The sequence below is a fragment of the Otolemur garnettii genome, unplaced genomic scaffold, assembly GCF_000181295.1.
Source record: "Otolemur garnettii isolate 467f Iridium unplaced genomic scaffold, OtoGar3 scaffold00158, whole genome shotgun sequence".
Classification (NCBI taxonomy): domain Eukaryota; kingdom Metazoa; phylum Chordata; class Mammalia; order Primates; family Galagidae; genus Otolemur; species Otolemur garnettii.
In genome coordinates, this window is record NW_003852553.1 from 3,805,008 (window position 1) to 3,827,779 (window position 22,772).

At 42.6% G+C, this 22,772-nt stretch overlaps 1 protein-coding gene across 5 annotated transcripts in view; it reads left to right on the top strand.

The window, feature by feature from the left end:
- The first annotated feature begins 717 nt into the window (after window positions 1-717).
- USP9X (ubiquitin specific peptidase 9, X-linked) overlaps window positions 718-22,772 on the top strand; it is a 135,066-nt gene continuing 113,011 nt past the window's right edge. For all 5 annotated transcript variants that reach the window (XM_023519134.1, XM_023519135.1, XM_023519137.1 and 2 more), the window contains exon 1: window positions 718-1,417. The gene's annotated coding sequence lies outside the window, so the exon portion shown is untranslated. The remainder of the gene's footprint in view (window positions 1,418-22,772) is intronic.

The window sequence follows — 22,772 nt, forward strand, 5'->3', positions numbered from 1 at the left end:
GCTCGCGCGGCACGTAACGCGGGTCAACTGCGCCGCTGGGACCCCCAGGCTCCGCGGATACACCTGCCCAGCGCGTGGTCCCTAGTTCTCTTTCCGCCCCCCCCATCCCGGAAAAGGGGGAGGCCGGTGACATCATCATCCGGGCACTCGTCGGCCGGGCCACGATTCACAATGGAACAAAAACAAGCGGCCCAAGTCAAACTAGGAGCGACGCGGCTGAGGCTCACGCGATTAACCCTATCCTGGCCACACACCCTACTAGTCCACACCAATCAGCCGTTTTTCCGGCGTGGCAGGCCAGATCTTCTTCGGCCTCCCTTCCCCCACTTGGGTCGGTCCTCTTGCCATCTCTGCCCTCACTCCGGGACTGAGGAGTAGGTTAGAGTTTCTGGCCGTGGCATGACCCTGAAGGGGCTGGCCGGAAGAAACGGTACTGCGTGAACAATCTTTACCGCATTGTCTTCCCCTCCCCCACCCTCGCTCTCGGGGTTCCAGGCGTCTGGCGCCCGATCCCCCCGGCGGCTCGCCACTCTTCCTGCCTCCAGGGCCCGAGGTGGAGGGGGGAAGAGGGGCCAGCTGAGCGAGAGGGGGCTGGGCAGGAGCCGGGGGAGGGCCCAGGGGCGGGATCTGTAAGGGGCGGGGCCTGGCGGGGGCGGAGAAACTTGGGCCTTGGGCGGCAGTGGGGCTAGTGGGAGTCTGCTGCCGCCGCCGCTACCGCCGCCACCGCCACTGGCCGAGCGGTATTTTTTTTTTCGTTTGCCGGATCCGCCATATTGACGAGGACGGGCATCCGCGGCTGCGGAAGCTAGTCTCCGCCGCCGCCGGAGCCGCAACCTCTCCGCAGCCGGCCCGTCCGGGCCTCTGCCGCTCCGAGCCCCTCCCCGCCTTGCACAGTTCTCGGGCCTCGCGGGAGTCCGCTGCTGCCGCCTCTCTCCCGGGAGGCGGCCGCTTTAGCGCCCGGTGCTGGGTTCGGCGCCGGGAGCGAGGAACGAGTTGCTGCAAAGCGCCCAGGCCCGGAACGGGGACTGAGGTGGCGACTAGGGGAAGGTGAAGCTGCTGTACAGGAGGAGGAACCGGAGAAGGTGACGCAGGAGAAACGCACCGCCTGGAGCCCGTCTGAGCTCGGCAAGAGCTCCAGCCCGAGGGGAGAAGGGGAAAGAGGGCCGCCGCCGGCCAAGGAGGAGTAGGAGGCAGGCGCAGTGTAGAGACAATTCCATCGCCCGTGTGTAGCACCCTCGTTTTTAGGCCCTTATCCTCGAACCCAGCCACCACAGCCTCTCGATAACACTTTGTCGCCCGTTACCCCGGGCCTGGGATGCACCCGGGGTAGGCCTTGTCCCCGGACCGAGCCTTGCTGTTTTCTGCTGTCTCCCGCCTCCGCGTGCCCTGGTTCTGAGGAAGACGCCTGTGTGGTGCGGTGAGTAGCCAGCTGCGCCGGGGCGACGCGCCTTTCCAGGGCCAACAGCTGGATGTGGGTGAGGGGAGGAGGGCGAGGGGTGTGTGTGTGTGTGAGTGAGAGAGAGAGAGAAATGACTCCCTCGGTGGCCGCCGGTCCGGCCCGGGGCCTCACCATGTCTCATCTTCCGCCGCGGGCAGGGAGGGCGCGCGAGGCTCTGTTCCGCGCGGAGCCGGCGTCCCGGGAGCGTGTCTGTGTGTTTTGGACTGTAAGGGAAAATGGCTGACGGCTCCGTCCCTCCCCCTCCTCCCCCTTTCCGTCCTGTCTGGGGCCGAGTGGGAGGATGGAGTCTCCGGGCGCGGCATGCGGCGCCCCCAGCCGCACTCGGGGGTTGGGTCGGTGCTGGGGGCTCAGCTCCCCCGGCCCTTGAAGCCCCGCACTCCGCGGGCTCGCGGCCGTTTTTCTCCTCAGTCTGTTTCTACTTGACACCAAACGCCATTACTGAGGTGGAGTGATTTGGAGCTGTAGAGCTAGGCCTCGGCTGCGCCGGGCTATCAGGCCTGATGACTTGTCCGCCTCCCCCCACCCTCCGCGATAACCCGCAGTTTCTCCTCGGCTGTGAGCTGGAGTCTGAGCCGGGTTATCGACCTCGCACACCTCCTTCGCCCCCCTTAATTTGCCGAGTGCCAAAGCCGCGACAAGATGTTTTGAATGCAGACATCGCTTTCAAGCTAGCTTGGACCAACCACCTTTCTATTTTTAACTGTTTCTGCAAAAAATATTAGCGTGTGCGAGTTTGTTAGTGACAAAGTCTTCGGATTCTGGTGATGGGAGGCTTCAGGTTTGATAAATGGCTAATTTTTCATTCATTGTGAAAATACAAAGTTAAAGAGTTAGGGAGCGGGCGTGTTTTTTTTTATTATTTGTAGGGGTTTCTGTAGCGAGTGGAACTTAACATGGAAATTTTTAAAATTTCCAGGAGAACCTGCTGAAATTAAGCATGTTGCTTTTTTGGAAGTTCCATAGTTATAACGTTAATTGAATTTTGCGCGGTGCAGTTTACAGGTGTGTACAATTGTTTCAGGTTGTCTTTGAATTTAAATGGGTGGGTTGTAGGTGTAGGCTAAATATTCATGCTTTATTTGGGGAGGAGAGAAATATTTTTAGCATTCTTTACCTGGAAGCCCGTAAGTCCCTTAACTCTACCTAACGTTTGTGTACTTTTACTTTTGAGGAAGACTGATTTGGGGTGCGTTGACTGGGAAACTTCCCAGCAGGTACTCAACCCTCCAGGAGTTCATTGTCTACCCTTGAGATAAGGCCTCCTTAATCATGACTAGCTTGGCTTTCTTAACCAGTACACTTGAACTTAAAAATAGAGACTACAAACTCTCCTTTAGATCTCACTGTTCTACTGATTCACTGGGCTGCCATTTTGGTTTCAGCGAATGCCTTCCAAATTCTTAAAGGTTTATGTATTAAATATACAAAAAAGATGTCAGCATTTTATTCAAGTTTTAAACTCACATACTTTGTCGTATTTGTAACTTTAACCTTTTAAACTTTATTGTTTCGGTATTTGGAAAGTGAAAGCCCAAAGTATTTACGTTTAGAATTGGTTTGATGTCTCTAATTTAAAAATAAGACTTTTGAACTATATAGATTTTATTCTATCCCAAATAGTTTTCGCATGAACATTTAACTGTTGTGATTCTTAATGTCTAGAGTTTTCTTTTGTTTGCTGACCTTGGTAGTTTCTGAGAGAATTTCTGGAGGGGATAACAGCAGGAGAACAGTACAGGTAAGAAAGGTAGTTTAACTCAGAAAGTAACTTCGAAGGGTAGATCTTAACTTTTCACCAAATTATTGAAATTTCTTGGTGTTCCACAGTTCTTGTTTTATCTATGGAATGCTCAAGTAGGATTTACTTTGGATCTTTTTTCTTGCAGAATTTCGAAATACATTTTCTGGTATTTTAAGATCAGAGATTTCTTGAATATCCCTTCAGAGATAATTTTTCTTCAACATAGCATTGATAATCTTGCTTATCGTTTTGAGAAAGTGAATGTTTGAATTTGCCAGTCATCCAGTTCTTGATAAGTTGGACATACACAAGCTTTCTTTTAGCTTATTTTTTGATTTTTAATGTCTTTTTACTTTCAGAATTTATGAAACAAATCTTGTTTAAAACTGATTAAAGAAAGTTATCTGACATGTATCGGAGTACTCATTAAAGTATTAATCCTTTTGTAAGACTTTTGGACAATAAACTGTGGGGTGAGTCTTGGGGTTGAGTGAGTTGGTTTTTAATTCTAAAAGAATATTTCCTATCTGTATGTTTTCTGAATTTTGAAGTTTTATTTTCCCAAAATAGAGAAACAGGATTTTGTTTTATTTTCCCAAAATAGAGAAACAGGATTTTAGTTTGTATTTGGGTTTTTAGGAGCTGTATCTTTGAAAGTCATATTTATTGCTTAAGTTCTTGTATTATTTTAACATAGAATCAAACGTATTTGGGAAAATGTATTGGACCCCAGCCCTGACTGCACATTAGAATCACTTGGGGGAGTTTAAAAAAAAAAAGTACTGGTCTCTGGATCCTATCCTGTAAGATTAATTGGAATGATACATGAGGCCTGTTCAAAGTTATATTTTTAAAGCATTGCAGCTGATTCTTGCATGCAGAGTTCAAAAACATTGGGTTATTTTAGCATGTTATTATAACTTAAAAGTAGGTAAATAAGAAAATGTTTTTTTCTCAATTGTTTTCAATTAGCATAGTTGTCATTTGTTGAACGTTAATTATATGTCAGCACTGTTAAGCATTCTCTATTTACTACCTCATGTAGACAGTGTTATTTCCATTGTACATATGAGAGACTGAGGTCTGTCCGGCTCAATTTCAGCTAGTGTGCTGTGTTAATGAAAGGACACTGATAATATTTTTAAAAAACATTTAGAACTCTGATTTGTTTCTTGAACCAGATTAGCTTTAGGTTTAGTATAGTTTTTAAGTGTCATAATAGTCTGCAATTTGAGAACTGTCTTGTTTGCCCAAGGGGAGCTATTGAAGCTTTGTAGCAAATAGATTCCTCCCCTTCCATATGTCTCCCAGCATGTTAAAGTTCATAGGTTTATGACATGACTAAAATAATGGTAAGCAATTTAACATTCCTAAAAGATGTAAAAGCCAGGCATTTGTCTCCCAGTAAATTGTCATCCCTTAAGTGAACATTTAGTATCATGAAGTTCTATCTCAATTTGAGAACTCAATATTTGCCTTGGATTCCCCCTGCCCCTCAGTCGTCTTCTGTTGTCCAGGCTAGAGTGCAGTGGCTTCAGCCTAACTCACAGCAGCCTTAAACTCTTGGGCTCAAGGGATCCTCCTGCCTCAGCCTTTTGTGTAGTGGGGAATACAGGTGCTTGCCACAGCTCTTAGCTAATTTTTCTTATTTTTAATAGAGAATGGAGGGGATATTGATTTTGTTCAGACTGGTCTCAAACTCAATGGCAGGAGTCTTCAGACTTTTTAAACAGGGGGCCAGTTCACTATCCCTCAGACGGTTGGAGGGCCGGACTGCGGGCCTTGGGATGAGTTGACTGCTAAGCAGGACAGGCAGCGGCGGCAAAAACACTGGGCGGGCCGCAGTTTGAGGACGCCTGCTCAATGGGATCCTCCTTCCTCAGCCTCCCAGAATGTTAGGATTACAGATGTGAGCTGCTACTCCTGGCCTGACTTAGGTTAAAATCAGTTTAATTTTCACAAAAAGTTTTCAACACTAAGGGTTTTGAATTTTGCAGTTTTGTAGCATTGCTTGATAATTGTTTTGTGGATGGTTTATTTGGTGTTTGTCTCTTAATCCCCTTTGTCCTTTGGGCTACATTCTATATGGGATGGCAGGGAAGCCTGCACTAAGTATATTGTAGTAGAATCAATGAGCCGCCTTAATGAGGCACAAGATTTCTCAAAGATCTTTTTGCTAAATTATATCATGGAAAATGAGATTTAATTGATCGTTAAAGTTTATGTAATTATTGTAAAGGAAAAAACTTCATGGAATTTCTGACATTTATGTATATTGGAGCTTGAGTTTATCATTCAGTTATTACTATGGGTTATAAAGTGATGACCATTAACTGGGTGTGCCTAAAGTTCATCTACTCAGGAGGCTGTGGAGGGAGGTTTGCTTAAGCCCAGGAGTTCAAAACAAGCCTATTTGGGCAACATAATGAGACTCCTGACTCTTTAAAAAATAAAATAAATTAGTGATGACCTTTGTAATAAACTTTTAAGGAGTAAGCTATGAAGAAGTATGTTTTTAGAGTGAGGCATTTTACCAAAATTAATTCTTCACATACCTGTGCTAAGTCCTGTGGGGTTCAACATACATACATGTACATATATTAGCAGTAAATGTGTTTCTACTTTTATTCTTGATGACTGCCTAACAGTTATTTTCTACCTCATCTATGTATCAGAATCGTCCGTAGAGCTTATTATTCAAGATATATTTGCCTGCATCTTTCTAGAGATTGTAATTGAGTAGATTTGGGGCAGGAACTGGGTGTTAAAAGAAAATCAGTAGGTGAATCTGATGCGTAACTAGGGATATTTTGCAATTCATTTTAGAGAAAGGGGAGATCTAAGACCCTTTGTATTTTGTTTTCTACTATTAGACCACAATATACTTGCTTGAGTTTTGTCAGTCACACTGCTAAAAATTCCAGACTCAAGCACAAACTTGTGAAAAGTTCAAACATTAGATTAATAGGTAAAAAATGACTTCCATTCAGCACCCATGCTCAGTGGTTAGGGTGCTGGCCACATACACAGGGGCTGCTAAACAGTGATGACAACTGCAACAAAAAAAATTGGTGGGTGCCTGTAGTCTCGGCTACTTGAGAGACTGAGGCAAGAGAATCACTTAAGCCCAAGAGTTTGAGGTTGCTGTGAGCTGTGACACCACGGTACTCTACCAAGGGCAACATAGACTGTTTAAAAAAAAAAAAAAGTGCCCGTAGCTCAGTGGGTAGGGCGCCAACCACATATAGAGGCTGGCAGGTTCGAACCTGGCCTGGGCCAGCTAAAACAATGGCAATTACAACAGCAACAACAACAAAAATAGCCAGGCGTTGTGGCGGGCGCCTGTAGCCCCAGCTACTTGGGAGGATGAGGCAAGAGGATCACTTGAGCCCAAGAGTTTGAGGTTGCTGTGAGCTGTGACGCCATGGCACTCTACCCAGGGTGACAGTTTGAGACTGTCAAAAAACAAAAAAGACTGGGATCCCCTCCCATGTTATATATACTGTATTTACATATACATGCAATAATATGTATCTCAAACTTGTTCATTATCATCAAATACCTTCTCAGAGTTATGGTATGGCATTGGTTTCCCCCCTTCCTTTTTTTGTTTTTGTTTTTGTTTTTATGGAGACAAGGTTTCTTTCTATTGCCCCTGGTACAGTGCAGTGACATCATAGCTCACTGCAGCCTGAAACCCCAAAGTTCAAGAGATCCTTCTGCTTCAGCTTCTGGAGTAGCTGGGACTACAGGTGTGTATCACTATGCCTAGCTAATTTTTAAAATTTTCGTGGCGATTGGGTCTTGCAGTGTTACCCAGACTGGTCTCAAACTCTTGATCTCAAGTAATCCTTCCTCCTCAGCCTCCCAGAGTGCTGGGAGTACTGAGCCACTGCTCCAGCCGCACTTCATATACTATATGTTTGTTCTCAAGACATCAAATAAACATTCTGTCACCCTGGGTAGAGTGCCATGGCGTCATTATAGCTCACAGCACCCTCAGTCTTTGGGCTCAAGATGAGATCCTCTTGCCTCAGCTTCCTGGGTAGGTGGAACTACAGGTGCCCACCACAATGTCTGGCTAGTTGTTTTTTTCTGTTTTTAGTAGAGCAGGGTCTCGCTCTTGCTCAGGCTGTCTTGAACTCATTAGCTCAAGCAATCCACCTGCCTCTGCCTCCCAGAGTGCTAGGATTACAGATGTGAGCCACCACGTGAAGCCTGTACACTATATGTAAACAATCTTGAACCTGTCTTCTTTAAGTTTGGAATTCTGTGAATTGGCTGATGGAAGTTTTTTTTTAATTGCAGGGTAGTCCTGCTAGTCTGAGAACAGCTTTGCTTATGTGTTTATGTGCAGGCTCAGATATATCTTACCCTTTTATAAAAATGAGTAGAAAAGGCTTGGCACCTGTAGCTCAAGCCGCTAAGGTGCCAGCCACGTACACCAGAGCTGGTGGGTTCAAATCCAGCCTGGGCCTGCCAAACAATGACAACTACAACCAAAAAATAGCCACGCCTTGTGGCGGGTGCCTGTAGTCTAAGCTACTTGGGAGGCTGAGGCAAGAGAATCACTTAAGCCTAGGAGTTGGAGGTTGCTGTGAGCTGTGATGTCATAGCTCTCTACCCAGGGCAGCCTTAGGTTGAGGCTGTGTCTCAAAAAAAAAGTAGAAAAGAAAACAGTACCGGCGGCACCTATGGCTCAAAGGAGTAGGGTGCAGGCCCCATATGCCAGAGGTGGGGGGTTCAGGCCTAGGCCTGGCCAAAAACTGCAAAAAAAAAAAAAAAAAAAACCCAGTAAAAGTTCATCACTTCGAGATTCTAATATCCTTGAGACAGTGGGAACTGATTAGGGATATGGATCTTAAACTTTACTGGGTTAGGTTGTGCTTATTGGTTCTGTCTGTTGACTTCAGTGGTAAATGAAATAGGAAATTAAGTACAACAAATGTGTAATAAAGCTTATATTTGAAAAGTGAAGATAATTAGGAATTTTATAATACCTGCCCGCACCTTCCCCACTAGGAAGTGGAGGAAAAGCCACTTAAAAACACGTGACTCTTTTGCTTGAAGTATTTTATGAAATGTTCTACTTTAGTCACATTTTCAGGAATGCATTATATATGAAACGGGAGGATACTGGCTATATATAGCATTTGTCCAGACACATGAAAATAAGTATAGAAAAATCTCACTTAATCAGTGTGTGTGTCTGTTTATTGTGTCTTTTGTAAATATATGTCACTGACTGGGAGCTTGTTGAGGTGGAGCAAGAGGGATTTGGGGGCCAAACCTAAGGTTAGAGGAGGAACTTAATGTAATGTCTACAGGTGTATTTTTTGTTTGACGTCAGTGCATGTCCTCATCTGACCTATATAAATGTCAGCTGAGGATTACTTTAATTATCAGTGCATCATGGGAAGGGGAATCATGTCAGTGAAAGAATCATGGGAAGATTCTTTGGCTTCCATTTAGCTACAGAGCCGTAAGAGTCACATTCCTCAAGTGTTCATCCTTTTCTTCCTGCTCTCTCCAAATACTGCTCAAAACTCTTACCATCCCAGTTCTGCTAGAACAAGATTATTTTGACAGTTTCCAGTCTACTTCTGCAAGGTTAATTCTTAGTCTCTCACCTAATCAAACTATCCTTAGTTGACACGAGTGCTTAAGCCTTTCCTATTCCAGTGACTTGACTTCAGAGCACATCTTCACTTTTTATCTAGCCTGCAGTGCCTAGCTCACATGTTATCTTAATGAAATATTTTCTGATTCTCTCCAGTTGGAGGTGGTCTTTACATTTTCTGAACTTGGGTAGTTCCTCTTCTTCTGTTTGGGCCTGCCTTAATGCTCTCTGCTACCTTTTTTTTCTCTAGAAACAGTCTTTGTGAAGGTAGCTCTGGAAAGTTTCCTGAGGCTGTCTTGATGGTTTCTACATATGGTCCTTTGTTGGTAGTAAGAACTTCTCTCAACCTGATTGAGAAAGAGAGTATTGGATAGTAAAGAACTCTTAATTTCAGCCAAGAGGTTACAGTCATAACTACCAACCAGGGAAAGTTGATGAAAACATAAAATGATTGGGTGATTGCTATCTTACTATGATGATTGGATTAAATTTATTCATTTCATACAAGTTGAGTATCTGTTGTCTGGAATACTTGGAAGCAGAAGTATTTGAGATTTGGGATGTATTTTGAGTTGTGAAATATTTGGAATACTTACTGTTTTAAGTGTCCCTAATCTGAAACCTAAAATGCTCCATTGAGCATTTCTTCAGAGCATCATGTCAGCCCTTGAATGTTTTTAGATATTGGGATGTTTTGGGATGCTCAGCCTCTACTTTCAAGATGGTAAGGTCTTAGGGGTAAGACAGACAATTACACTGTGCCATAAAAGCTCCATCAAATAAAGATGTGAAAAAGGTAATGGTAAAAGAGATGAAATATGGCTGGGCAAGGTGGCTCATGCCAGTAATCCTAGCACTCTGGGAGGCCAAGGTACATGGTTTGCTTGAGCTTACAAGTTCAGACCAGCCTGAGCCAGAGGGAGACCTTGTCTCTAAAAATAACTGGGCATCGTGGTGGGCACCTGTAGTGCTGGCTACTTGGGAGGCTGGGGCAAGAGAATCACTTGAGCCCAAGAGTTTGAGGTTGCTATGAGTTGTGACAGCACGGCACTCTACCAAGGGTGACATAGTAAGACTCTGTCTCAAAAAAAAAAAAAAATGAAATCATTCAATTTGGATTTGGTTGAGGTTTGCTTGTGTACAAAATTGTACTATTTTGATGGCCTTATTAGAGCAGGAAGTTCTGGGTTTCTTAACCTCAATACTATTGAGAGTTTGAGCCAGGTAATTCTTTTTATCCTTTCGAAACAGAGTCTCTGTTACTCTGAGTAGGGTGCGCTGTGACATCATTGTAGCTCACCTTAATCTCTTGGGCTCAGGGGATCCTCTCTTCTCAGCCTCCCGAGCAGCTGATACTATAGGTGCCTGCTGCATTGCCCAGCTAGTTTTTCTATTTTTAGTAGAGATGGGGCCTTGTTCTTGCTCAGCTGGTCTCAAACACCTGAGCTCAGCAATCTGGGCATTGCTTGGATAACAGGTGCGAGCCACCGAGCCTGGCCTTTTTTTTAATTATTGAAATGGGGATCTCAATATATTTCCCTGGCTGGTCTTGAACTCTTGGGCTTAAGCAATCCTCCCCACTTCAGCCTTCCAAATAGCAGGGATTACAGGTAGGTACCGCTTTCACAGGCTCTTTATGGACTGCTGACCTAGTCATTCCTGGCCTGTACCCACAAGATAACAATAATACACCTCTCCTTGTGACGAACTTAAAAACGTCTTCAGACATTGCCAAATGTGTCCTGGGCAAAAAAATTAAGAATTATTACTTGAAATGGAGCAACGGAATTATGAGAGTGCAATGCTTTTAGAGGAAAAATGAGTTGAATGGAAGGAACACTGGAGATATTGGGAGGAGAAGGGCTTATGGGAGGTGTGATCTCAAACTACTTTTTTAGCCTTGGGGTGACCTTGAATGCCACGGGCACTTAAGTTTTGTTTTTAGGATAATGAGGTGGGCCTTCTGGTTTAAGTAAAAGGAGACATTAGATTGATTTGGGAAGATAATTCTGATGGTATGTTGGATGTGTTGCAGGAGAGTAGGGTAATAGGGGAATTGAGACAGTATTTTAACAGTTGTGCTGAAAGATAAATAATTTAGGGAATGGAATAAAGGCATGAGATCCATGGGACCCCTATTGTATGAGGAAGTGCTACTAATTTGACTTGCTTTTCTGTCACAGAATGGAATACAGAGCTAAAAGGCAAAACACCTCTTTTTTCTTCCACCCCCAATTCCCTCTCCTCACTGAGAACTGCTGCCTGTTGAGATCAGTTGAAAGGTCATGAAGAGAAAGAAATCTGGGTTATAGAACAACTGTACTTAAATGGGGTGGATTATCAAAGCACCTGTGTTTCTCCCTGCATCTCCTTTCTCCAAGATTGTCGGGACTAGAATCTGGCATACAGAGAGCAGTTAACTGTAGGCTCTCCTTGGTTTGTGTAGGTGTTATTTTACAACTTTTAAAATGGCTTGATACACAAAAATAGGTGAATATTATTACTGCTTAAACAGTTATAATTTCATTGCTTCCTATTTCAGAGGTGGTTTGATTTGTTCATATTTTGACTAGGAGGCCGAGGTGGGTGGATCACTTGAGCTCAGGAGGTGAAGACCAGCTGAGCAAGAGCCAATGCCTGTCTTTACTAAAAATAGAAAAATGAGCCAGGCATCATGGGGGGCACCTGTAGTCCCAGCTACAGGTAGGCCGAGGTAAGAGGATAACTTGAGCCCAGGAGTTTGAGGTTGCTGTGAGCTATGATGCCATGGCACTCTGCCCTGGACAAACAGTAAAACCCTATCTCAAAAAATAAAACTTCATATTTTAAGTGAGAATGGGCTTGTCAGTGGAAGTATATTAGACTTGAAGGCTGAAAGGCTGCATTTTAGTTTCAGTTAATCCATTCTCTGTGTTAAATAACTTAGCTAACCTCTTGGGTCCTCATGACTCTTGTTTGTAAAATTAAGGTGTTGGACAAGAGATGATGTAAGCTATCTTTAAGTTCTTAAATTTTATGTTTATCTCTAGAGATGTGGGAAAAACAAGTCTAGAAAAAATTCAAGTAATAGAAAAGGGTAAAAAGGGTTAATGGTTAAGGCGTTGTTGAAAGAAAACTAAATGGAAGAATAGTACAACTTGGCTCAGCGCCTATAGCTCAACCAGCTAAGGCGCTAGCCACGTACACCTAAGGTGGCGGGTTCGAATCCCCAGCCCGGACCTGCCAAACAACAATGACGGCTGCAACCAAAAAAATAGCCGGGCGTTGTGGCGGGCGCCTGTGGTCCCAGCTACTTGGGAGGCGGAGGCAGGAGACTCGCTTGAGCCGAGGAGTTGGAGGTTGCTGTGAGCTGTAATGTCACGGCACTCTACCCAGGGGGACAGCTTGAGGCTCTGTCTCAAAAAAAAAAAAAAAAAGAATAGTACAACTTGAGCCTCTTCCCTCTTTGTTTCTGTGTGTGTGAATTTTTGGGGTTAATTGCACGTGGCCAATAGCTTGTAGTGTGAATTTAGGGACTGTAGACTTGGTAGCCAAGGGTATAATTTCTTTGTTGGAGGAGCAGCTTAAAGTTTGGTTAAGTTTTTATCTGGTGTCTTCTTTACGCTTAGGAACATAACTGCTGCTAAGAAAGTGGTGCAGTCTGCTTGGGAAAATGATGCTGTATTTAGGGGGAAATTATTTTTCTGAATTGAAGATGAACATACACAGATAAATATAGTAGCGGTGATTTTTGTCTGGCACAGATGGTCCCACAGAAAATGTTGATACCTTGTTTCTCATTACTGTAAGAGAACTAGAAAAGCAGCTTGTTTTTGTTTTTCTTAGGCCAGTCTTTCTCAAACTTCTTTGTTTTGGGACGCTTTTATACTTTTTTTTTTTTTTTTTTTTTTGAGACAGTTTCACTTTGTTATCTTGAGTAGAGAGCAGAGGTGTCATAGCTCACAGCAACCTCATACTCCTGGGCTCAAGTGATTCACTAGCCTCAAACTCCCAGTAGCTGGGACTACAGGCACCTGCCACATTGCCAGGTTATTTTTTAGAGACAGGGTCTCGCTCTTGCTTAGGCTGGTCTTCAACTGAGCTCAAGCAATCCACCCACCTCTAGAGTACTAGGATTACAGGCGTGAGCCACTGCACCCAGCCCTTTTATACTCTTAAATTATCGAAGACCTCATGGAGCTTTTGTTTATGTGTGGGGTTACACCCGTCAACATTCAGTGTATTAGAAATTAAAAGGGGAAGACATTCTTAGTAAAACATCACAAAAATGGAGAAGCAAGAATCTGATGTGCTCTATTCTAATATGACGGCAGTAGATAAGCTAGTACAACGTGAGAGTAGGGGAATGAGCAAGTGGGGAAAGGGGAAGCGGGAGGGGAATGGGGCGTCATGGTGTATGGCACACCTCTTGGGGGTGGGACACAATTACAAGAGGAACTTTAACAAATGCAATCAATGTAACCTAATTCTTTGTACCCTCAATGAATACCAAACCATAAAAAAAAGAAATTAAAATGTGTTAGAAATTAAAACTGAGACGTTTAAAGAATAGGCATTTAAAGGTAACAAAACCTGGCTTGGCACCTGTAGTGCAATGGTTATGGAGCCAGCCACATATACCAAGGGTGGTGGTTTGAATCCGGCCAGGGCCAGCTAAACAGCAGTGACAACTGCAACCAAAAAAAAAAAAAAAAAAAGCTGGGCATTGTGGTGGGTGCCTGTAGTCCCAGCTACTTGGAAGGCTGAGGCAAGAGAATTGCTTAAGCCCGAGTTTGAGGTTACTGTGAGCTGTGACACCACGGCACTCTACCCAGGGCGACATAATGAGACTTTGTCTCAAAAAAAAAAAGACAAAAAAAGAACTAACAACCTGTTGCATGTCAGTGTAAATATTTGTAAAATAGTTGGATTTTCTCTCCTTCTGCTTTCAGTCTCTTATGATATAGTATGTAGCCTCTGGAAGAACTCCAGTGTATACCTGAGATAATAACAGTAAAGGTGGCAAACAACATCTCATTATTATGAAAATAATTTTGATCTCTGAATTTTTTTTTCCTTCCTTTTTTAGATGAGGTCTCACTTTATCACCCAAGCTGATCTCTAACTCCTGGCTTCAAGCCATCCTCCAGAGTAGCTGGACCAGCCTTGCCACTGCTCATGGCTAATTATTTTATTTTATGTATTTAATGTTGTATAGAGAAAGTGTCTCATGATGTTGCCCAGGCTGGTTTCTTAAATCCTCCCATCTCAGCCTCTAGAGTAGCTGGGATTACAGGTGCTAGCCATTGCTCCCAGCTTCTGACCTCTTGAAAGGGTCTCAGGGACTTCAGGAATCTCTGGTCCACACTTTGAGAACCAGTGTTTTAGACTACCAAGAGAAGTTTTAGTATCTTTTGAGTGGCCTATCTACTTAAATTTTCCTTTAACTGAGATACATAACTTGCATACAATGAAATACACAAATCTTTGGCATATAGCTCAATACATTTTCACAAATGTGTACATCTGTATAATCACCACCCAAGAAATAGAATATTTCTAGCACCTCACACAAATACTCTGACCACTGTCTTTCAATGAATTTAGTTATATCTAATTTTGAATTTTACATAAATGGTATAATACACTATGTACTCTTGTGTGTAATACACTATGTGCTTTTGTTCCTGGCTTTTGCTCACTATATGCTTTCACTAATTTATTTATTACTGTGTAGTATTTCATTGTGTGAAATTTACCACAATTTATTTATTCATTCTGCTGTTGGTGGGCATTCAGATTGTTTACAGTGTTTTCACCAATATAGTGTTGCCATGAATATTATTGTAATGTATTTTTGTGGTCTTTTCTTATAGACTCGGGAGTGAAATTGCTGGTTTTTAGTGTTTATGTGTGCTTATTAGCTTTAGTAGATAGTGCCAAACACATTTCCTGAGTTGTACCAGTTTAAACTCCCACTGGTATGATGTAAGATGTGTCACACTCTTTATTGACAGTATATAGTCAGTCACTTTAACTTTAGCCATTCTGGTGGTGGTTTAGGAATATCTAATGATGGCTTAAATTTGTATTTGCCTGTATCTTAAGATGTTTAGAATATTTTCATATACTTATTGGTCATTTTTCTATTTAACCCTTGCCTATAAAATTTGAAGCTTGGCAAGTAGGCAGCTCAGGTTCTTAGTAGCTCAGATCTCTAGTTGAGTGAATTCTCTCAAACAAGAGACTTTAAAAAAAAAACTAAATTGATTTAGTGACAAGGGAGTTAAACATTCAGGATAATTTTTTTAAATTATGAGTGTTTAGCTTTAGGGTATGTTTGAGAAGGTCTTTGTTACTGACAGATTCAATAGTTCAAAATAAAATGGGTCTATAGAAATTAATTCTGTATCTGTTGCACTTGCAGAACTCTTTCCTGCTTCCCAGTAAATGTCTAAACTATCATTCTTTTTTGTGTGGAATTCATACTTGTAAATGCACCTTAAAGAATATACTTGCTGTCTTACTCTTTGGGGAAACTCTTAAGTTTATAGATTCTTTAAGGGCAGAAACTGAGTTTTGTTTAGTGTTTCTCCAGGGCTTGGCACAGAGTGGGTACTGAATAATATCACCAAGACAAATTATCTCTGTCATAGATTATTTTTCCCCCAGGCAGCCTCTAGCCAGATTTTATCTGTGTAAACATTTTAAGGAATGGGCAAAAATAGAGATACCCTTGAATATCCTTAGGAATATATGATTTGTTTTAAAATGATTGCATATGTTTTATCAGTGAACCTTTTGTGTAGACCAGATTTTCTTTGTTAAAATTTAACAAAGGTAGGGCCAGAGATAGGAGAAACCAGGTTATATATGCCAATCAGTGGTAACTGAGATGATTGGTGCTGTTCTTTAGGTAGAGCTATTTGTAACTACTATTCCATTGACTGTATTAGGTTTTCCATACTGTTCTTTGTGTCCTTTCTTGTCCTCATCCTCACACAAACTTAGTTTGCCTCCTACTTGTTCTTTAAGAAGCAGCTTAAATGTTACCTCTTCTGAGAAGCCTTTAGCAGATACTCTCTACCCTCATCTAATTTACTTCATGCCTTTTCCAAGGAAAAATCAAACATAACTGATGTAGGTAAACTTCACGTGCCCGTCAAACAGCTTTCAATGCATGAGTAATTCTTTTTACCTATCCCTTTCATTTTGAAGCATATCCTAGACAGCATTTCATCTTAAATACGTCAGTAGATCCCAATCTACTTTAGATGTTTTTTCCTTAGGGCTCACATTGTGATCCTCTATTGTAAATTATAGATTTTTAATTTATTTCTTAGATTTTTTTTTTTTTTTTTTTGAGGCAGTCTCATGTCGCCCTTGGTAGAGTGCTATGGCATCACGGCTCACAGCAACCTCAAACTCTTAGGCTCAAGCGATTCTCTTGTCCCAAGTAGCTGGGACTACAGATGCCCACCACAATGCCCGGCTATTTTTTGGCTGCAGTTGTCATTGTTTAACAGGCCCGGGGCCAGGTTCAAACCTGCCAGCCCTGGTGTATGTGGCTGGTGCCCTACCCACTGAGTACGGGTGCCGCCCTATTTGCTCTTTCATAAAACGTGGTTAGAAGGGCCCTTTAGCCAGAGTGAGACCCCATTTCTAAAAATAGCCAGGTGTTGTGGCAGGTTCCTGTAGTCCCAGCTACTCAGGAGACTGAGGCAAGAGAATCACTTTGAGCCCAAGAGTTTGAGGTTGCTGTGAGCTAGGAGCCACAGCAGCACTCTACTGAGGGTGACATAGTGAGACTCTGTTTCAAAAAAAAAACCTTGCCTAAAATGTTGAGTAAATAAAATGAGGTCTTTGTTTTTATTGTTGAATCAGCATTTCATGATTAGATTAGTAATGTCTTAAAAATGTTAGATGATTTTGACAAAGATTGGTAAAAGCTATTAACAGGTAACTTCGAGTTGTTTATCTTAAACTATCGTCTCAGCAAAGAATAGACTGATAAGTAGGCATATCTTCTGTGACATTTGATATGTGACTTGAGTCTAATTTAAGTCAATATTGCTCACTTGCAGATTATTTGGGGACTGGAATTTATTGGGACCTCACACCCTTTGTAAGGATTTATTAAAGAGATATTTAAGCAAAAATGTATTTTCTCTTGAAAAGAGATGGCAGGGAGTATGAACACTATAAATAAATCTCAGTATTTTGAAGGCTTAAAAGGTAGTGGATGAAGCCAGGCATGGTGGCTCAGGTCTGTAATCCCAGAACTGGGGAGGTCGAGGCAAGTGGATTGCCTTAGCTCACAGGTTGGCGACTAGCCTGAGCCAGAGCGAGACCCCGTCTATAAAAAATAGCCAGGCGTTGTGGCAGGTGCCTGTAGTTCCAGCTACTTGGAAGGCTGAGGCCAACAATCACTTGAACCCAAGAGTTTGAGGTTGCTGTGAGCTAAGACGCCATGGCACTCTACCAGGGGTGATCAAGTGAGACTGTTTAAAAAAAAAAAATGTAGTGGATGTTGGATGCAAAATTTTTGTTCCGGGGTGGAACTATAACCAGTAGATATCAGTGACAAAGGGAATAAATAGGTTTTTGACTTAGTAGGACAAAAAATAAAAGACCTTTCTGCTGATAGCAGTGGGCTTCACCAGCTTTATAGAGGAGATTAGATGTTGAATTTCCTACATTTGGAGCAGTTAATTTCCAGTTATTAATATTCTTTGACTTCCTCTTTCTTTGCAAGTTTCTAGTCTTCTAAGTATCTTCTTTGGTGGCCTTTTCATGTTCAAGTTTTGTTTTAACAAGTCTATTTTTATGATATTCTTCAATATTAGTACCACGTAGTTTGTACTACCTCTGTGATTGCCTCATAATCAAGAACTCTCACATTTCATTGCTTATATTAGCTTTGTGTTTCTAATTTCTTGGTACTCAGTTGTACCATTTGATTTGTGAGATAATGAGAACAACAGAGGCACACACTTAACACCAGATGATGTATTGGTACCAAGGGCAAATGATGTCACAGCACAGTATATGTGCAGAGTGATGTAATAATTCAAGTAGAAGTAGGAGACCTAAGTCTCCTCTCGCATGTGATGGTGATGGTATAAGCCATGCAAAAGTCAAAGGAACTCATGCTTCAGCATTCAGTAATACATTGCCATCTGTCACATGATACTAACATTAATAGTTTTATTTATATTTAGTGAATAAATGTATTTTGGTTTTATAGTTATATAAGAACAGTAAACACAGGAGTTTAATACTAATTTCATTTCTGCATATATTTAAACAACATTAAAATAGAAAGTCCCCCCCCCCTTTTTGAGGCAGTCTCACTTTGTCACCCCTGGTAGAGTGCTGCTATGGTGTCATAGCTCACAGCAACCTCTAACTCTTGGGCTCAAGTAGTGGATGAAGCCAGGCACAGTGGCTCACGCCTGTAATCCCAGCACTGGGGAGGTCGAGGCAGGTGTATTGCCTGAGCTCACAGATTGGAGACTAGCCTTAGCCTCTCTTGCCTGAGCCTCCTAAGTAGCTGGAACTACAGGTGCCCACCACAATGCCTGGCTGTTTTTAGAGATGGGGTCTCACTATACCTCAGGCTGGTCTGGAACTCATGAGCTCAGGCCATCTACCCACGTCGGCCTCCCACAGTGCTGGGATTATAGGCCTGAGCCACTGTGTCTGGCTTGAAAGCACTTAGCTTTTTAAAAATTCTATGAAGGTAGAACCAGAATTATCAAACTCGAGCCAGTTTTGTATTGTTGATTAAAAACTTGACACTTAGAGTAGAGTCAGGTGACTGGACTGGGATTGTAGTTCTATATTTATTAGGTTATTTTCTATTTATTTTTTTTTTTGCTGTTTTTGGCCAGGGGCTGGGTTTGAACCCACTACCTCCAGCATATGGGGCTGGCGCCCTGCTCCTTTGAGCCACCGGCACCACCCATTATTTTCTCTTTATTAAGTAGGAAGATAATTTCTACCTAAAAGGGTGTTCGTTTGTTCATTCTTTCAGTAAGTTATGTGAGCACCACATAATTTTGCCATGCTGATACTGGTTTCTTTCATCTCTCTATTGTCACATTTTCTTAAGAGCAGCACTAATTCTGATAGGACTACGGTGCTATAAATTGTCTTAAGAGGGCAAGGGGTCTTTGACTTGAAACATACTTTGTAAAAAGTAAGACAAAATAATTTTAAAATGTGGCAGAATTCTATTAATGTGATAGAGTAATAACATCAGTTAAAATGAAGGTGTTCATTTATTTTCAAAATCAATCTAAGCAATGTGATATGTATATCAGGAGTGGAAAACTGTGGTAATTTATAGCTGGGAGAATAATTTTCCTGTACCTTAGTCTAGAGATTATTATATTCATAAGGAGCCCCTGAAGATTCAAAGAATCATCAAGAGTGGATGAAAATCTAATCAGCATTTCAAAAGAGAAATGACCAGCACTTTTTAAAACACCCATTTATTTGCTGGGTTCTTTCTGTGTGCCTGGCACTTCACATACTTTATAAAGCTTTCCAACCATCTCTGGAGGTGTTAGTTATTTTGAGAGGAAAAAAATGTGGAGATTGAACATAATCTGTCAGCCTAAATGTTACTTTGTGGTATATGTATTTTTTTTTTTTTTTTGGAGACAGAGTTTCACTTTGTTGTCCTTGGTGTAGAGTGCTGTCACATCACAGCTCACAGCAGCCTCCATCTCTTGGGCTTAGGCAATACTCTTGCCTCAGCCTTCAAGTAGCTGGGAGCACAGGTGTCAGCCACAACGCCTGGGTATTTTCTGTTGCAGTTTGGCTGGGGCCAGGTTTGAAACCACCACCCTTGGTATATGGGGCCAGTGCTCTACTCACTGAGCCACAGGTGCCGCCCGGTATATGCATTCTTGAAAAACCACGGGTTCTGCAAAATCTTGTACCAAAAAAAATAACAATTTAGGGGTGGCGCCTGTGACTTAGTGGGCAGGGTACTGGCCCCATATACCAAGGGTGGTGGATTTGAATCCTGCCCTGGCCAGCTAAAACAGCAGTGGCAACTGCGACAAAAATAGCTGAGTGTTGTGGCGGGCACCTGTAGTCCCAGCTACTTGGGAGGCTGAGTCAGGAGAACCATTTAAGCCCAAGAGTTGGAGGTTGCTGTGAGCTGTGACACCATAGCACTTCACTGAGGGCAACAGAGTGAGACTCTGTCTCAAAAATAAACAAATAAAAATAACAATTTATAGGGGAAAACAGGATTAAGAGCACTTACAAGTTATATTACTTTATAATTAGAACATTAACAAAACAATTAAAATTCTAATAGAATAAATAGCACAGTTAAAAAGATCTTACATTTGTGTCAAACTGGCTTGAGAAAAGATAACACATAAAGATCAGGTGGCATCTGCATGAATATTTCTGAAATAAGAGCATTTGGCTAGACTAAACCAAGAAGAATGTGGGGGTGATGGGCATCTGGTCCAGACCTGTAACTGTGCCCATGTCCCATGATGCTTTAAGCTTCTGTTACTTGTGGGTGCAAGGCCCTTTTATGTTGGAGGAAAACTGGCAGTCACTGTTATATATATTTTTTTTATGAATTTGACAACTCTAGGTACCTCATATAAGTGGAATCATACAGTGTTTGTTCTTTTGTGACTGGCTATTTCAGTTAACATAGTGTCTTTAAGGTTCATCTATGTTGTAGCATGTCAGAATTTCTTTTTAAAGCTGAATAATATTCCATTATTTGTATATACCACATTTTATTTACCCATTCATATGTCTACAGACACTTAAGTAGCTTTTGATTTGGCTATTGTGAATAATGCTGCTGTGAACGCGTGTGTACAAATACTTCTTCAATTCTCTTTTTTCCGGTTCTTTTAGGTATGTGCCCAGCAGTGGAATTGTATCATATAGTAAATTCTCTGTTTAAATTTTTGAGGACTCTCTATATCATTTTCCACAATGGCTGCACCATTTTACATTCCCACTAGCAATGCACAAGGGTTCCAGTTTCTTCTTCCTATCCTTGCAGACACTTACTTTCATTTCTCTTTTCTGAGACAGGTTTTGCTATGATGCACAGGCTGAAGTGCAGTGTCTATTCACAGGCGCAGTCCAACTACTGATCAGCACAGTTGTTCTGATCTGCTTTGTTTCCAACTTGGGGCAGTTTACCTCTCCTTAAGCAACCTAGTGGTCCTCTGTTCCTGGGAGGTCACCATATTGATTCCCAACTTAGTTGGTACCTGATGGGCAGGTATAGCCCAGAGCTCCTTGGGCCCAACTGATCCTTCTGCCTCAGCCTCAAGATTAGCTAGAGCTACAGGTGCATGCCAGCATGCCCAGCAGCAGTTGGTATTTTCTGCCTTTTTGATTTTATCTTTCCTAGTAGGTGTTTAGTGGTATCTCATTGTGGTTTTGGTTCACATTTCTGTGACAGCTAATGGTTAATACTATTTGCATATCTTTGGGGAAATGCCTATTCATATCTTTTGTCCCCTTTTTACTTCGGTTATGTCTTTATTATCGGATGGATTCTTTGTATATTCAAGACACGAGTCCCTTGTTAGGTAACATGATTTGTGAATTTTTTCTTTTGTGAGTTTTTTCATTGTCTTTTTAGTATCCTTTGAAGCCTAGAAGTTTTTCATTTTGACGAAGTCCAGTTTATTTCTTTTGTTGCTCTTGCCTTTGGTATTATTTGTAAGAATCTACTGACAAGTTATAGGTCATTAAGATTTATCCCCTATCTCCCACCCCCCACGATAAGATGTTGCTCTTCAGGGGGCATAGCCTTGGTGGAGCAAGCAGTCACTCTAGGATAAAAGAGATTTTAGTGAGTTTCTATGGTCTCTCTGTTAAGTATGCTCTTTCTGTTGGTATCACTTGTTAGCCTTTGCTAATTGCTGGCTGATTCCTCTATTGTTTTAGATGCCTTGGGGCATTAATTGGCCCACAGTCTGATCCAGTTAAAAATTTTTTTTTTTTTTTTGAGACACAGTCTCACTATGTCCCCCCTTGGTAGAGTGCTCTTGGTGTCACAGCTCACAGCAACTTCAGACTCTTGAGCTCAGGCGATTCTCTTGCCTCAGCCTCCCAAGTAGCTGGGACTACAGGTGCCTGCCACAACACCCGGCTATTTTTGTTGCAGTCATCATTGTTGGTTACCTGGTCTGGGCTGGGTTTGAACCCGCCAACTTCAGTGTATGTGTCTGGTGCTGTAACCCCTGTGCTATGGGTGCCGACTCGAGTTCTCTGTTCTTATGTCCTGCCTTTCCCACTGGGCAAAACCTTGACACCATTGCTACAGAACTGGGTGTGGCAGTGGCTAACTTCTTTGAGTGATACCCCTCTTTTTTGGGCACTTCACACCACTGCTACAGAACTGGGTGTGGCAGTAGCTGACTTCCCTGAGTGACACCCCTCTCTTTTGGACAAGGTGCTGAGTGGGGGCAGCAACCTTTCCTTTCCTTTTTTTTTTTTTGCAGTTTTTGGCTGGGCTGGGTTTGAACCTGCCACCTCTGGTATATGGGGCTGGTACCCTACTCCTTTGAGCCACAGGGGCCACCCCCCAGCAGCCTCTTTCTATGTTGTTCTCCTATCCTGGAACCAGTCCCTCTGTAAGGGAAGGGCAGTATGGTGAGGGCCACTAGGGCTGCACTGTTCTTGGCTTGCTACACCTTGGTTTAAGCTTCTGCCCCACAAATGGGGCCTAGATGGAAGAAAAAAGCCTTAGACTTCTCAGCTGCTAGTGTCAATAGATCAGAGCCCCTGCATCTTGGGATTGAGGGTGATGAGCAAAAATGGCTGCTTTCCTCTCCTGGGGAGATACTATCAACTGGAAGCTGGGTGGCAGTTGAGGGTGTGTGTTCTTGGCTGTACTTACCTGGATAGGAGCCTGTGTCCTACTGAGCTGTCTCATGCCACAGACTTCTCTTAACTGATTTTCTTGA